The following is a 16,415-nucleotide window of genomic DNA, read 5'->3' on the forward strand; positions in this document are numbered from 1 at the left end:
AATCCTAACTTTTTTTTAGTCATTCACCAGGCCGCATATAGAAAGTTCAGAGCGGAACTGAAAGGGGAAATAAGAGGGGCAAAGAGAGGGTATGAGAAAAGACTGGCGGCCAACTTAAAAGGCAATCCAAAAGTCTTCCCCAGGGATGTAAACATTAAACGGGCAGCAAGAACCCGACTCTGATTCCGAAGCAAAAAGGAGATCGATTCATGGAGGCAGAGGGGGTGGCCCAAAAAAGTTTCTGCCCGGTTTCGAACCGGGGACCTTTCGCGTGTGAGGCGAACGTGACAACCACTACACTACAGAAACTCTGCTGTTCCCGTTTTATTGGAAATACTCAGGAGATAGCTGCCGTCTACAAATGCTCTCAGTGTGGGAGACGGGTCACTTTCCCTTTCAGGGAATTAACTTCGACAAAATAGTTTCATTTCGCAATACTCATGAACCTCTGAAAAATGACGAATAATTGTTCAAAGCGCCATTAATCAACTCATAAATATCTGTTTCAATCTGATGGAAATCCTAACTTTTTTTTCATTGACTCACCAGGCAGAACACAGAAAGTTCAGAGGGGAACCGAAAATGGAAATAAGAGAGGCAAAGAGAGGGTATGAGAATAGACTGGCGGCCATCATATCAGGCAATCCAAAAGTCTTCCACCGGAATGAAAACATTAAACGAGTTGTGAGAACCCGAACCTGATTCGGGTCCACAAAGGAGATCGATTCATGGAGACAGAGGGGGTGGCCCAAAAATGTTTCTGCCCGGTTTCGAACCGGGGACCTTTCGCGTATTAAGCGAACGTGATAACCACTACACTACAGAAACTCTGCTGCTTGCTGTTTTTTAGGAAACCCTCAGAAGATAGCTGCCGTCTACAGCTGCTCTCAGTGTGGAAAACAGGTCCCTTTCCCGTTCAGGGAATTAACTTCCACAAAATAGTTTGCTGGATTCATTTCGCAATACTCATGAACCTCTGAAAAAAGACGAATAATTGTTCAAAGCGCCATGAATCAACTAATAACTTTCTGTTTCAAGCTGATGGAAATCCGAACTTTTTTGTTATTGAATCACCAGGCAGAATACAGAAAGTTCAGAGGGGAACTGAAAATGGAAATACGAGGGGCAAAGAGAGGGTATGAGAATAGATTGGCGGCCATCATATCAGGCAATCCAAAAGTCTTCCACCGGTCTGTGAACATGAAACGGGTGGGAAGAACCCGACCCTGATTCGGGACCACAAAGGAGATCGATTCATGGTGGCAGAGGGGGTGGCCCAAAAATATTTCTGCCCGGTTTTGAACTGGAGACCTTTCGCGTGTTAAGCGAACGTGATAAACACTACACTACAGAAACTCTGCTGCTTGCTGTTTTTTAGGAAACCCTCAGAAGATAGCTGCCGTCTGCAACTGCTCTCAGTGTGGGGTACAGGTCCCTTTCCCGTTCAGGGAATTAACTTCTACAAAATAGTTTGCTGTATTCATTTCGCAATACTCATGAACCTCTGAAAAAAGACGAATGATTGTTCAAAGCGCCATGAATCAACTAATAACTTTCTGTTTCCAGCTGATGGAAATCCTAACTTTTTTGTTATTGAATCAGCAGTCAGAATACAGAAAGTTCAGAGGGGAACTGAAAATGGAAATATGAGGGCCAAAGAGAGGGTATGAGAATAGACTGGTGGCCATCATATCAGGCAATCCAAAAGTGTTCCACAGGTATGTAAACATTAAACGAGTTGTGAGAACCCGAACCTGATTCGCGGCCACAAAGGAGATCGATTCATGGAGACAGAGGGGGTGGCCCAAAAATGTTTCTGCCAGGTTTCGAACCGGGGACCTTTCGCGTGTTAAGCAAACGTGATAACCACTGCACTACAGAAACTCTGCTGCTTGCAGTTTTATTGGAAACCCTCAGAAGATAGCTGCCGTCTACAACTGCTCTCAGTGTGGGAAACAGGTCCCTTTCCCGTTCAGGGAATTAACTTCCACAAAATAGTTTGCTGTATTAATTTCGAAATACTCATGAACCTCTGAAAAAAGACGAATAATTGTTCAAAGCGCCATGAATCAACTAATAACTTTCTGTTTCAAGCTGATGGAAATCCTAACTTCTTTGTTATTGAATCACCAGGCAGAATACAGAAAGTTCAGAGGGGAACTGAAAATGGAAATAAGAGGGGCAAAGAGAGGGTATGAGAATAGACTGGTGACCATCATATAAGGCAATCCAAAAGTCTTCCACCGGTCTGGGAACATGAAACGGGTGGTGAGAACCCGAATCTGATTCGCGGCCACAAAGGAGATCGATTCATGGAGGCAGAGTGGGTGGCCCAAAAATGTTGCTGGCCGGGTTCGCAGCGGGGACCTTTCGCATATTAGGCGAACGTGATAACCACTACACTACAGAAACTCTGCTGCTTGGCGTTTGATTGGAAACCCTCAGAAGATAGCTGCCGTCTGCAAATGCTCTCAGTGTGGGAGACAGGGCCCTTTCCCTTTCAGGGAATTAACTTCTACAAAATAGTTTGCTGTATTTATTTCGCAATACTCATGAACCTCTGAAAAATGACGAATAGTTGTTCAAATCGCCATTAATTATGTCATAAATATCTGTTTCAATCTGATGGAAATCCTAACTTTTTTTTTATTGAATCACCAGGCAGAACACAGAAAGTTCAGAGGGGAACTGAAAATGGAAATAAGAGGGGCAAAGAGATGGTATGAGAATGGACTGGCGGCCATTATATAAGGCAATCCAAAAGTCTTCAACAGGCATTAAAACATTAAACGGGTTGCAAGAACCCGACCCTGATTCGGGACCACAAAGGAGAACGATTCATGGAGACAGACCAAAAATGTTTCTGTTCGATTTTGAACTGGGGACTTTTCGCTTGGTCGGAGAACGTGATAACCACTGCACGACAGAAACTCTGCTTTTTATATCGTTATAGAAATCCCTCAGATGATAGCTGCCGTCTGCAAATGCTCCCAGTGTGGGAGACGGGTCACTTTCCCGTTCAGGGAATTAATTTCTACAAAATAGTTTACTGTATTAATTTCGCAATACTCATTAAACTCTGAAAAAAGACGAATAGTTGTTCAAATCGCCACGAATCAACTAATAATTATCTGTTTCAGGCTGACGTAAATCCTAACTTTTTTTTTTCATTCACCAGGCAGAATATAGAAAGTTCAGAGGGGAACTGAAGGGGAAATAAGAGGGGCAAAGAGAGTGTCTGAGAATAGACTGGCGGCCAACATAAAAGGCAATCCAAAAGTCTTCCACAGCCATGTTAACATTAAACGGGTCGGAAGAACCCGACTCTGATTCGGGACCACAAAGGAGATCGATTCATGGAGGGAGAGGGGTCCGCCAAAAATGTTCAACCCGTTTTCGAAACGGTGATCTTTCGCGTGTTCGGTAAACGTGATAACCACTGCACTACAGACACTCTGCCGCGCATGCTATTATAGGAAACCCTCAGAAGATAGCTGCCGTCTGCAAATGCTCTCAGTGTGGGAGACGGGTTCGTTTCCTGTTCAGGGAATTAACTTCCCCAAAATAGTTTACTGTATTAATTTCGCATTATTCATTAAACTCTGAAAAATGACGAATAGTTGTTCAAATCGCCATTAATCAACTCCTAACTATCTGTTTCAGGCTGACTGAAATCCTAACTTCTTTTTGTTCATTCACCAGGCAGAATATCGAAAGTTCAGAGGGGAACTGAAAGTGGAAATAAAAGGGGCAAAGTGAGGGTATGAGAATTGACTGGCGGCCAACATAAAAGGCAATCCAAAAGTCTTCACAGGCATGTAAACATTAAATGGGTGGGAAGAACCCGACCCTGATTCGGGACCACAAAGGAGATCGATTCATGGAGGCAGAGGGGGTGGCCCAAAAATGTTTCTGCCCGGTTTTGAACCGGGGACTTTTCGCGTGTTTGGCGAATGTGATAACCACGACACTACACAAACTCTGTTGCTGGTGGGTTTATAGGAAACCCTCAGAGGATAGCTGCCGACTGCAAATGCTCTCAGTGTGGGAGACGGGTCACTTTCCCGTTCAGGGAATTAATTTCGACAAAATAGTTTGCTGTATTAATTTCGCAATACTCATTAAACTCTGAAAAATGAAGAATAGTTGTTCAAATCGCCATTAATCAACTCATAACTATCTGTTTCAGGCTGACGGAAATCCGAACTTTTTTTTGTTCATTCACCAGGCAGAATATGGAAAGTTCAGAGGGGAACTGAAAGTGGAAATAAGAGGGGCAAAGAGAGGGTATGAGTATTGACTGGCGGCCAACATAAAAGGCAATCCAAAAGTCTTCCACAGGCATGTAAACATTAAATGGGTGGGAAGAACCCGACTCTGATTCGGGACCACAAAGGAGATCAATTCATGGAGGCAGACCAAAAATGTTTCTGCCTTGTTTTGAACCGAGGACATTTCGCTTGTTAGAAGAACGTGATGACCACGACACGACAGAAACCCTGCTGCTTCCGTTGTTATCGGAAACCCTCAGAAGATAGCTGCCGTCTGCAAATGCTCTCACTGTCGGAGACGGGTCCCTTTCCCGTTCAGGGAATTAACTTCTCCAAAATCGTTTCCTGTATTAATTTCGCATTACTCATTAAACTCTGAAAAATGACGAATTGTTGTTCAAATCGCCATTAATCAACTCATAACTATCTGTTTCAGGCTGACGGAAATCATAACTTTTTCTTTATTCATTCACCAGGCAGAATATAGAAAGTTCAGAGCCGAACTGAAAGGGGAAATAAGAGGGGCAAAGAGAATATCTCTTTACCAAGGGTGAAGATGTTGCCAGAATCTCAGTTTCGGAAGATATAGTTGAGATACTGAATGGGTTAAACATTGATAAAGAGCGGGTACTTGAAAGGCGAGCTGCACTTTAAGTCGATAAGTCACCCGATCAGGATGGGATGCATCCTGGGTTGCTGAGGGAAGTAAGAGGGGAAATTGTGGAGGTACTGGCCATAATTATCCAAACATCCAAAGATACGGGGGTGGTGCAGAGGGCTGGAGAATTGCAAATGTTACACCCTTCTTCAAAAAATAGTGCAAGGGTGAACCCAGCAAAAAGAGGCCATTCAGGTAATCTCAGTGGTGGGGAAACGTTTGGAAACTATAATCCGGGACAGAATTAACAGTCACTTGGTCGAGTGTGGATTGATTAGGAAACGCTGGCACTTATTTGTTAAAGGCCAATCGTGTTTAACTGACCTGGTGGTGTATTTTGATGAGTTAACATAGCGGGTAGATGAAAGCAATGCAGTTGATGCAGTGGATATGGACTTTCAAAAGGCGTTTGATAAAGTGCCGCACTGTAGGCTTATCAGTAAGTTTGTGGCCCATGGATTAAAGGGGGCAGTCGAAACATGGATACAGAATTAGCTAAGGGACAGGAAACAGACAGTAGTGGAGAGCGGTTGTTTTGCGGAATGGAGGGAGATGTACAGTGTTGTTCCCCAGGGTCAATGCTGGGACCACTGCTTTTCTTGATATTTATTAATGATTCGGACTTGGGTGCACAGGGCACAACTTCAAAATTTGCAGATGACACAAAATTTGGAAGGGTAGCAAACAGTGTGGAGGAGAGTAATACTCTGCAAGAGGTTATAGACAGGCTGGTGGCATGGCGGACAAGTGGCAGATTAAATTTTACGCAGATAAATGCGTACTGATACATTTCGGAAGGAAGAACGAGTAGAGGCAATATAAACTAGAGGGCACAACTCTAAAAGGGGTACAGGAACAGATAGATTTGGGGGTTTATCTGCACAACCCATTGAATGTGGCAGACCAGTTTGAGAAATACTTTAAAAAAGCATACGGAACCTGGGCTTTATAAACAGAGGCATAGAGTACAAAAGTATGGAAGACATTATGAAACTTAATAAAACACTGGTTCGGCCACAACCGGAGTATTGTGTCCAGTTCTGGGCACCGCACTTCAGTAAAGATGTAAACGCCTTTGAGAGGGTTTGGGAGAGATTTACTAAAATTATTAAAGGGATGACCTACTTTAGTTACGCAGATAGACTGGAGAAGCTGTGATTGTTCTCCTTGGAACAGAGACGGTTGCGAGGAGAATTAATAGAGGTATTCAAGGTCGTGATGGGTCTGGACAGAATGAATGGGGAGAAACTTTTCCCATTGGCTGAAGTTTCATGAACCAGAGGATATCGATTTCACGTGATTGTCAAAAGAGCCAATGGTGACATGAGGAAAAACCTTTTTGAACAGCGAATGGTTAGAAACTGGAATGCACTGGCCGAGGGGGTGGTGGAGGCAGATTCAATCTTGGCCTTCAAAAGGGAACTGGATAATTACTTCAAAGGAAAAGAATTGCCGGGCTACGGCGATAGGTTGGTGACGTGGGACCAGCTGGATTGCTGTTGCATTGAGCCGAAAGGTCTCCTTCCGTGATGCAACCTTTCTCCGAAATCTATGATTTCATGGGGTGTGGGCGTCGCTGGCAATGCCATCATTTATTGTCCGTCCTTAATTGCCCTTGAGAAGGTGGTGGTGAGCCAACATCCTGAACCGCTGAAGTCCGTGTGCTGAAGGTTCTCCAACAGTGCTGTTTGATAGGGAGTTCCAGGATTGCGACCAAGTGATGATGAAGGAACGGCGATATATTTCCAAGTGAGGATGGTGTGTGACTTGGAGGGGAATGTGCAGGTTGTGTTGTTCCCATGTGCCTGCTGCTCTTGTCCTTCTACATGGTAGAGGTCGCGGGTTTGGGTGGTGCTGTCGAAGAAGCCTTGGCGAATAGCACTGCTACATTGCATCTTGTAAAAGGTACTCACTGCAGCCACGGTGCGCTGGTCGTGGAGGGAGTGAATGTTTAAGGTAGTGAATGGAGTGTCATTCAAACCGGCTGCTTTGTCCTGAATGGTGTCGAGCTTCTTGAGTGTTGTTGGAGCAATTCTCATACAAGCAAGTGGACAGTATTCCACCACACTCCTGACTTGTGCCTTGTAGATGGTGCAAAGGCTTTTGCGTGTCAGGAGGTGAGTCACTCGCCGCAGAATTCACAGCCTCTGACCTGCTCTTGTAGCCACAATATTTATGCGGCTGGTCCAGTTAAGTTTCTGTTCAATGGTGACTCCCAGGATTTTGATGGTGGGGGATTCGGCGATGGTAAAGTCGTTGAATGTCAAGGGGAGGTGGTTAGACTCTCTCTTGTTGGAGATGGTCATTGTCTACCACTTGCCTGGTGCGAATGTTGCTTGCTACTTATCAGCCCAAACCTTGATATTGTCCAGGTCTGGCTGCATGCGGGCTCGGACTGCTTCATTATTTGTGGGTTGCGAATGGAACTGAACACTGTGCAATCATCAGCGAACATCCCCATTTCTGACCTTATGATGGAGGGAATGTCATTGATGAAGCAGCTGAAGATGGTTGAACCTTGGACACTGCCTTGAGGAACTACTGCAGCAATATCCTGGGGCTGAGATGATTCACTTCGAACAACCACTACCATCTTCCTTTGTGCTAGGTATGACTCTAGCCAGTGGATAGATTTCCCCTTATTCCCATTGACTTCAATTTTACTAGGGCTCCTTGGTGCCACAGTCGGTCAAATGCTGCCTTGATATCAAAGGCAGTCACTCTCATCTCACCTCTGGAATTCAGCTCTTTTGTCCATGTTTGAACCAAGGCTGTAATGAGGTCTGGAGCCGAGTTGTGCTGGCGGAACCCAAACTGAGCATCGGTGAGCAGGTTATTGGTAAGTAAGTGCCTCTTGATAGCACTGTCGTCTACACTTTCCATCGCTTTGCTGATGATTGAGAGTGGAATGATGGAGCGTATTTGGCCTGATTGGATTTGTCCTGCTTTTTGTGAACAGGACATAACTGGGCAATTTTCCACATTGTTGGGTAGATGCCAGTGTTGGAGCTGTACTGGAACGGCTTGGCTAGAGGCGCGGCGAGTTCTGGAGCACAAATCTTCAGCACGACAGCCTGAATGTTGCTTTTGCTGTATCCAGTGCATTCATCCGTTTCTTCATATCACCTCGAGTGAATCGAATTGGCTGAAGACATGCTTCCGTGATGTTGGGGATATCGGGAGGAGGCCGATATGGATCATTCACTCAGCACTTCTGGCTGAAGATGGTTTCAAACGCTTCAGGCTTGTCTTTTGCACTCACGTGCTGGACTCCGCCATCACTGAGGAGTGGGATGTTTACAGAGCCTCCTCCTCCCGTCAGTTGTTTAATTGTCCACCATCATTCACGACTGGATATGGCAGGACTGCAGAGCTTTTATCTGTTCCGTTGGTTGTGGAATCGCTTAGCTCTGTCGATAGCATGTTGATTCTGCTGTTTAGCATATATGTAGTCCTGTTTTGTAGCTTCACCAGGTTGGCACCTCATTTTTAGGTACGCCTGGTGCTGTTCCTTGCATGCTCTTCTGCACTCCTCATTGAACCAGGGTTGATCCCTTGGCTTGTTGGTAATGGTCGAGTGAGGAATATGCCGGACCATGAAGTTACAGATTGTGCTGGAATACAATTCTGCTGCTGCTGATGGCCCACAGCGCCTCATGGTTGCCCAGTTTTGAGCTGCGTGATCTGTTCTGAATCTGTCCCGTTTAGCACGGTGGTAGTGCCACAAAACACGTTGGATAGTGTCCTCATTGTGAAGACGGGAATTCGTCTCCACGAGGACTGTGCGGTGGTCACTCCTACCAATGCTGTCATGGACAGATGCATCTGCGACAAGAAGATTGGTGAGAGACGAGGTCAAGTAGGTTTTTCCCTCCTGTTGGTTCACTCACCACCTGTGGCATCCCTGGTCTGACAGCTGTGGCCTTCGGGACTCAGCCAGCTCGTTCAGTAGTGGTGCTACCGAGCCACTCTTGGTGATAGACATTGAACTCCCCCGCCATAGTACATTCTGTGCCCTTTCCACCCTCAGTGCTTCCCAACATGGAAGAGGACTGATTCATCAGCTGAGGCAGGACGTCAGGTGGTAATCAGCAGGAGGTTTCCCTGCCCATGTTTTACCTGATGTCATGAGATTTCATGCGGTCCAGCATCAATGTTGAGGGCTCCCTCCCAACTGTTGATCACTGTACCGCCACTTCCGGTCGATCTGCCCTGCCGATGGGACAGAGCATACGCAGAGATGGGTGATGGAAGCGTTTGGGACCCTGGCTGAAAGGTCCGATTCTGTGAGTATGGCTATATCAGACTGTTGCTTGACTCGTCTGTGGGACAGCTCTCCCAATTTTGGCACATGTCCCCAGATGTTCGTGAGGAGGACTTTGGTGGGTGAACAAGGGCTTGGTTTGCCTTTGTCGTATCCGGTGCCGAGTGCTCCCTCCGCTTTTATTCTTATTATGATTTTTTTTTGGCGAGATTGTGCAACTGAGTGGCTTGCTGGCCCATTTCAGAGGGCAATTGAGAATCAAGCACATTGCTGTGGGTCTGGATTCACATATCGGCCAAACCGGGTAAGGGCGGCAGGTTTCCTTCCCTAAAGGACATTACTGAACCAGATGGGTTATTGCGACAATCCAGAAGTTTCATGGTCGTCTTTACTGATTACAATTTTTTTAATTCCCGATTTTATTTAATTGAATTTAAATTTCCCACTTGCCGTAGCGAGATTTCAACCCATATTTTTGGATGAATTAGTGCAGGTTGCTTGTATTACTGATTTAGTAACATAACCACTATGCTACCGTGCAAAGCTAGTTAAGTTTATGGTCAATAGTGTCCCCCAGGATGTTGATGATGGGGGATTCGGCGATGGTGATGCCGTTAAATATTAAGGGGAAGTGGTTCGACTCTCTCTTGTTGGATATGATCATTACCTGGCTGTTGAATGTTACTTGCCACTTATCAGCCCAAGTCTGAATGTTGTCCAGGTCTTGCTGCATGCAGGCACGGACTGCTTCATTATCTGAGGGGTTGCGAATGAAACTGAAAACTGTGTTTTCATCAGTAAACGTCCTCACTCCTGACCTTAGGGTGGAGAGAAGTTCATTGATGAAGCAGCTGAAGATAGTTGAGCCTCGGACAGTGCCCTGAGGATCTCTTGCAGCAATGTCTTGGGACTGAGATGATTGGCCTCCATCAACCATAACATCTTCCTTTGTGCTGGGTAAGACTCCAGTCACTGGAGAGTTTTCGCCCTGATTCCCATTGACTTCAACTTTCCTAAGGCTCCATGATGCTACACTCGGTCAAGGCTGTCTTGATGTCAAGAGCAGTCACTCTCAACTCACCTCTGGAATTAAGCTCTTTTGCCCATGTTTGGACAAAAGGCTGTACTGCGCCATGGAACCGAGGGTCCTGGCGGAACCCAAACTGAGCATCGGTGAGCAGGTCCTTGATGAGTAAGTGCCGCTTGATAGCACCACCGACGACTCCTTGCATCACTTTGCTGATGATTGAGAGTAGACTGATGGAGCGGTAATTGACTGGATTGGATTTTCCCTGTTTTTTCTGAAGAGGACATACCTGAGCAATTATCAACTTTGTCGGTTTTCCTCCTTGGTGACCAAGTGACAGTCTAAACGTTAAAAAGTATTGTGTGTTTTGCCTGAGTTGAATTGTCATCCGTTCCCATTTTACAGACGTGATTTTCGGGCTTGTTTAAAAATGTTCCGTGTTTATGATTCAAGGAATCTGGTGCAGTTAAATTCCCCACCTCAGTAACACAGAAGGGGGACGACTGCTCCACTTTATCATACAACCCCAACGAGTGCCGCCTCAATTAAAGTACATGAACTATTGCCCCCCACTATTGTACAACCACAAATGTGTACATACAAAGTGTGTCTGCGTTTGCTTGACTGTGATAGTATGAAACAGCAGCCGCCAATCACTCCGTGTCAATGGAAAGTTTGTGAACGACGAAAATCGAAACCCACCCGGACAATCCTGGAATATCAATGTCCGGGATCAATCCACTCGGCCATGCTCTATGCCTCCATGCAGTGTTGTCCACGAGAAATTGCTGACTAGCCGCAGGCGTGTCTATGGTGACATTGTTTTAGGCGCATGAACGAATTTTAGTAGAAAACATCTTACACACAAACAATATGCAATACTTCACGTGTGTATATTTCATAGCAAACATCTACCACCATTCAGTAAGCAAGGAAGTAAAGCACTCACAACGATCAAAGTCCACACGCATACCCATTGCTCATTCTTATTTAATAATCGCAATTGCAATTGGCCACATTTGGATTCCCATTTCGCCAGATGAGGCTCGTGCCTAAGGTATTGGAACAACTGGTCAATGTCACAATGGATTGATTCCACGGGCCGTGTTCTGCTGACCCCCAACACCACACATTCTTACAATCAATAAAAACAAACCTGCCGTGGACGGATGTCGGGTTGGTTTTCTGGATGCAGCAAATCAACTGCGTGGAAAAATCACCTCCAGCATAAGGAACAAAAAAAAAAATCCGACATGTAAAGGACTGAAGGTGAGAATTCGAAACCACACCACGAGGGGAAATTGCGATCTGAATACAGCGCCTTCGACCGCTGGCTCATCCTGACTCCAGCAGCTGTAATTTACTGACCCTGATTTTCTCAATAAGGCCTAATGACAGTTTCATTCACTTTGGTTCTGGGTAAATCCTGCTGGAAGGCCAAGTGATCAGGACAGAAACTCCCCGGAGCTTCCTCTGTCTGTGCTTGGTGTATGTGAAGGCTTGGTCGGGCCGTGGTACCCAGCTTCCCAGGGAAGGGCAGTAATGCTCAGTCTGAGACTGTATTCGCTGCTTTCCGTTGGCAGCCGGTGATTGGAGAGAGCAGGGCCGGACAGGCGGCTTGAATGGCGCTGCTGTCACGGTCTCATGCACTCCGGGAGCTGGGGAACAGCGAACAACTGATGGGATTGTTGCTGCGTCTGAAATGCGGCTTAGAACTGCTGGTGTTAACGGAGGCAGCGCTGCAGGATCCTTGAATGATCCCTCAGAAATCAACTGAAACCTGTCGGATTGTGAGTACAATTTTACTTTTCCAAAGTAAGGGGAGTGACAATCATTGCGGAAAAATGGGAAACAGTTTGCGTCTCGCTCACTGCAGAAATATTTACGTCACAGCGAGCCAGCCCTCCGGCAAACAGTGAGACTTCTCTTCGGACGTGGTCTGTCAAGAAGATTTCTGATTTCCTTGAAGCCAATCTCGGTTTTTTTATTTATTGTTCGTGTGCCTGCTCTCCGATCGCCGGCAAAATGGTGGAATATCAGCCGTGCTCAGCTGATAGCAGCAAATAAGAGACACATTAGAAATCTGGCAATGCGGGACAATGAATGTTAAGGTAACAGTTACCCCCTTCTCTCTGTGAGTGGACTTGAACCACCAACCAGTATTAATAACCAATCTGCGCGACAGAAAGACGATGCTTTGCGCACTAAACCATTAATTTTCGGAGCGAAAGCTTCAGCTTGCAGCGATAAATATAACAGCTGTCTTACCAGCAGTTTACTTTTCAAAAATAAAGGGTGTGCAGTTGCACGATTGAACATCGGTGCTGTCTTATTTCTGAACTTCAAACTCCCCTTGCCCCAAAATGCCTGTATGTTGGAAGACTCAGTCACCCAATGATAGACGGCATTGATGTTTCGAGCTGTGATTCACCATCCTCTATTTCAGTAATGTTCGGGTTTGCTGAAAATAAGATGAGTTGAACTGAGCAGGTCCAACGAGCCGGTCTGTGACACTACACGTGTCGACAAAGTTGTCTCTTGCACTTACAGTGAAACGGACGGCAGTTTTCTCTTTTAAACCAGTGGTTCTTTTGTTAAGAAAAAAATGTGCCCGAGAAAGACTGGATTTCAGCGGGTGACTTCAGGCCAGAGTAAAGTTCAGTTAAAATTTATGATTGCCGAGTAGCTGGACGGTGGATTTGGAACTCCTGTGCGGCTGCACTGCGCGCTGTCCAGATCTGCTTGGATCGATATTCCCTTCAACTCATCACTAAAAGGGACAGTTCGACTGTAGGTTTCTTTTCCCCGGCGCTTGGTGATATTTCAAAAATTGGATAAGACCCGTGCTTAGCCCAATCTCGTCACTTACACGCTGACAGAAACAAAGCGGCCATTAACTGCTTCAGTGAGATGAAAGTCGAGAGCAGTTTCACGATCGAATGTACTGGCGAACAAAACTCATTGAAAGCAAGTGCAGGTCACTGAGGTGCCTTTAAAGTTCTGATTGTTTGCACTGAACTTCTTCCCAAAGCGTTTGAGATTCACGTGGGGCGATTTGGGGACTTCTTTTCATTTAATGCAAAAGTTTCAACTGCAGTTCAAGGTCAAAAGCCCTGGGACCACTGTTATTCACAATTTATCGTTGCTGGGACCACTGTTGTTCACAATTTATCGGTGCTGGGACCACTATTGTTCACAATTTATCGGTGCTGGGACCACTGTTGTTCACAATTTATCGGTACTTGGACCGTTTTTGTTCACAGTTTATCGGTGCTGGGGCCGTTTTTATTCACAATTTAGCTGGACTGGGACCATTGTTCAAAGTTTTTCGGTGCTGTTGTTCAAAATTTACATGAATGATTTGGACACGGAAATCGGAAGTACAATTTCAAAATTTGCGGACGACATCTAATTGGGAGCTGGAGTTAATACAAACGGAAAATGCGAAAAATAAGGGAAGACATTAGTAAACTTACAGAATGGGCAGATTAATTTCAATATAGATAAGTGTGAGGGGGTGCATTTTGGTCGGAAGAATAAGTAGGCCACATACTGCTGGATAATAAGAGTCTAAATGGAGGAGGGGAGCAAAGGGATCGATGGGTACAGATAGACAAATCATTAAAAGTCACGACACAGGCTAATAAGGCTATGAGAAAGCAAACTAAGCACTGGGGCTCATTTCCAGAGGGATATAATTGAAAATCAGAGAAGTTATATTAAACTAGTAGAGAACGGAGTTTAGACAACAATTGGAGTACTGGGCACAGTTCTGGTCTCCATCTTATAAGAAGGATATAGGGACATTGTTGAAGGTGCAATAAGATTCACAAGGATGATACCAGAACTGAGGGGATAGACTTATCAGGAAAGGCTGAACAGCCTAAGGCTCTTTTCTCTAGAAAAGAGAAGGCCGAGGTGTGATTTGACAGAAGTTATGAAGATAATGAAAGGGTTTCATGGGGCAGACGTAGATAAAATCTTTCCACTTGCCTTGTGGTGGTGCCCAAAACTAGTGGTCATAAGTATAAGATAGTCACGAATAAATCTAATGGGGAATTCAGGATAAACATCTTTACCCAGGGTGTGGTCGGAATGTGGAGCACGCGAGCACAAAGAGTAGTTGAGGCAAATAGCATAGATACATTTAAAGGGAAACTAGTTAAGCACACGAAGGAGAAAGGAATAGAAGGATATGCTGATCGGGTTCGATGTGGAAGGGTGAGAGGAGGCTCGTGTGGTGCATAAACGCCAGCTATGACAAGTTGGTCCGAATGGCCTGTTTCGGTGCTGTAGACTCTATGCAAAAGTCGAGGGCAGAAAGAAACACCTCCCTGAAACAGTGGAATTCGGGAGACAGACTTTAGAGCAAGGTTCTGTATAATTAGAATGAGCAAATAAAACTTTCCTTCTGGAACATCCAGAATCCGATCAACCCCAAAAGCAACTGTTACCCCGGCGTGATTTGAACACGCAGCTTTCCTGTGACACAATAAGTAATGCAGATGGAAGCAGGAAGTTGAGAAGTGACGTTGATAGATTATGAGAGTGGGCCAAACTGCGGCAAATAGAGTTCAACGTGGGAAAGTGCGAGGTCATGCACTTTGGTCCTAAGAAAGATCGATCAGGGTATTTTCTAAATGGCGAGAAGCTTGGAATTGTGGAGGAGTAGACAAATTTAAGGGTCCATGTACATAAACCACTGCCAACGGGCGTACAGATACAGAACATAATTCAAATCAATAACGGAGTATTAGAAAAGTTCGTTAGCTCACTTGGTTAGTCCTAATCGCGGGTTTGATCCCCATACGGGCGATCAGAAACTCACTGGATTTGTTTCCGTTTTTTGCTACTCTTAAAATCCAACATTTACAAGCAAATCCACACTCCGAGTCAAGGGAATTATTCTGGTTAACATCGATTGCATCTTTGCCCCGGGGCGGAAAAAAACAGATCTTTCTTTTTATTTGTCTTCCTCTGGTTTGCAGATAAACGTTTAACTCGCGGCCTGTTCCCATTAATGGTCAGAAGCAATAACAGACAGACAGAGCGGGTCTGACCGCCCCGGGATCTGAGAAAAGGCAACAGTTTAGGTCAAATGCATCAAATCAAATGGTCACCTGGAAACGGGGGAGACAAAACCAAGAGAAAAAGGCAGAGGGGAATAGAGAAATAAAAGCTAAAGGAATATGATCGAGCTTTTTCCCAAACTTGATTCCTTTCTATTCCATCCCCAATCCTCCAGTGGCGGATATAAAATTTCACTGTAAATAAACGCAAGAATCGACCCAAATCTGGTTCTGGAGAATTGAGGAGGGCCAATTTCAGTGGGTTGAGAACGCATTTGGCCAGGGTAAATTGGAATCAAAGATTGACATTGAAAACTGTAATTGAACAATGGGCGGCCTTTAAAGAAGTGATGGTTCAGGTACAGTCTAGGTACATTCCCACGAGGGGGAAAAGTAGGGCAAATAAAGCCAGAGCTCTCTGGATGACGAACGAGATAGAGAGTTAGGTGAAACAGAAAAAAGAGGCGTCGGACAGATGTCAGGTTGATAATACAAGTGAGAACCGGGCTGAATTTCGAGAGCTCTGAGGGGAAATGAAAAGGGAAAAAATGGGCATTGAGAGAGTATGAGTATAGACTGGTGGCTAACATAAAAGGGAATCCAAAAGCCTTCTTTTGGCACATGAACAGTAAACGGGTAGGAAGAGGAGGAGTGGGACCGATTAGGGACCAAAAAGGAGGACTACGCATGGAGGCAAAGGGCATGGCTGTGGTACTAAATGAGTACGTTGCATTTGTCTTTATCGAGGAAGAAGATGCTGCCAAGTTACAGTGAAAGAAGTAGTTGAGATACGAGATGGGATATAAATTAACAAAGAGGAGCTATTCGGAAGGCCAGCTGTATTTAAAGTAGATCAGTCACCTGGTCCGGATGGGATGCATCCTAGTTTGCTGAGGGAATTAGGGGTGGAAATTGTGGAGGTACTGGCCATAATCTTCCAATCATCCTTAGATAGGGGGTGGTGCCAGAGGACTGCAGAATTGCAAATATTACACCCTTGTTCAAAAAGGCGTGTATGGATAAACCCAGGAACTACAGGCCAGTCAGTTTAACCTCGGTGAAGGGGAAACTTTTAGAAACGATAATCCGAGACAAAGTTAATCGCCAATGGACAAGTGTGGATTAA

At 45.2% G+C, this 16,415-nt stretch overlaps 3 non-coding genes across 3 annotated transcripts; all 3 read right to left on the reverse strand.

The window, feature by feature from the left end:
* Positions 1–236: 236 nt before the first annotated feature.
* Positions 237–309, reverse strand: trnav-cac (transfer RNA valine (anticodon CAC)). Its single transcript has one exon. It is a non-coding gene; the product is annotated as a tRNA-Val (tRNA).
* Positions 310–755: 446 nt separating this feature from the next.
* On the reverse strand, positions 756–828 carry trnai-aau (transfer RNA isoleucine (anticodon AAU)). Its single transcript has one exon. It is a non-coding gene; the product is annotated as a tRNA-Ile (tRNA).
* A 983-nt stretch (positions 829–1,811) lies between these two features.
* Positions 1,812–1,884, reverse strand: trnav-aac (transfer RNA valine (anticodon AAC)). The gene has a single exon. It is a non-coding gene; the product is annotated as a tRNA-Val (tRNA).
* Positions 1,885–16,415: the final 14,531 nt, after the last annotated feature.

The sequence above is a fragment of the Heptranchias perlo genome, unplaced genomic scaffold (genome assembly GCF_035084215.1).
Source record: "Heptranchias perlo isolate sHepPer1 unplaced genomic scaffold, sHepPer1.hap1 HAP1_SCAFFOLD_44, whole genome shotgun sequence".
NCBI lineage: Eukaryota > Metazoa > Chordata > Chondrichthyes > Hexanchiformes > Hexanchidae > Heptranchias > Heptranchias perlo.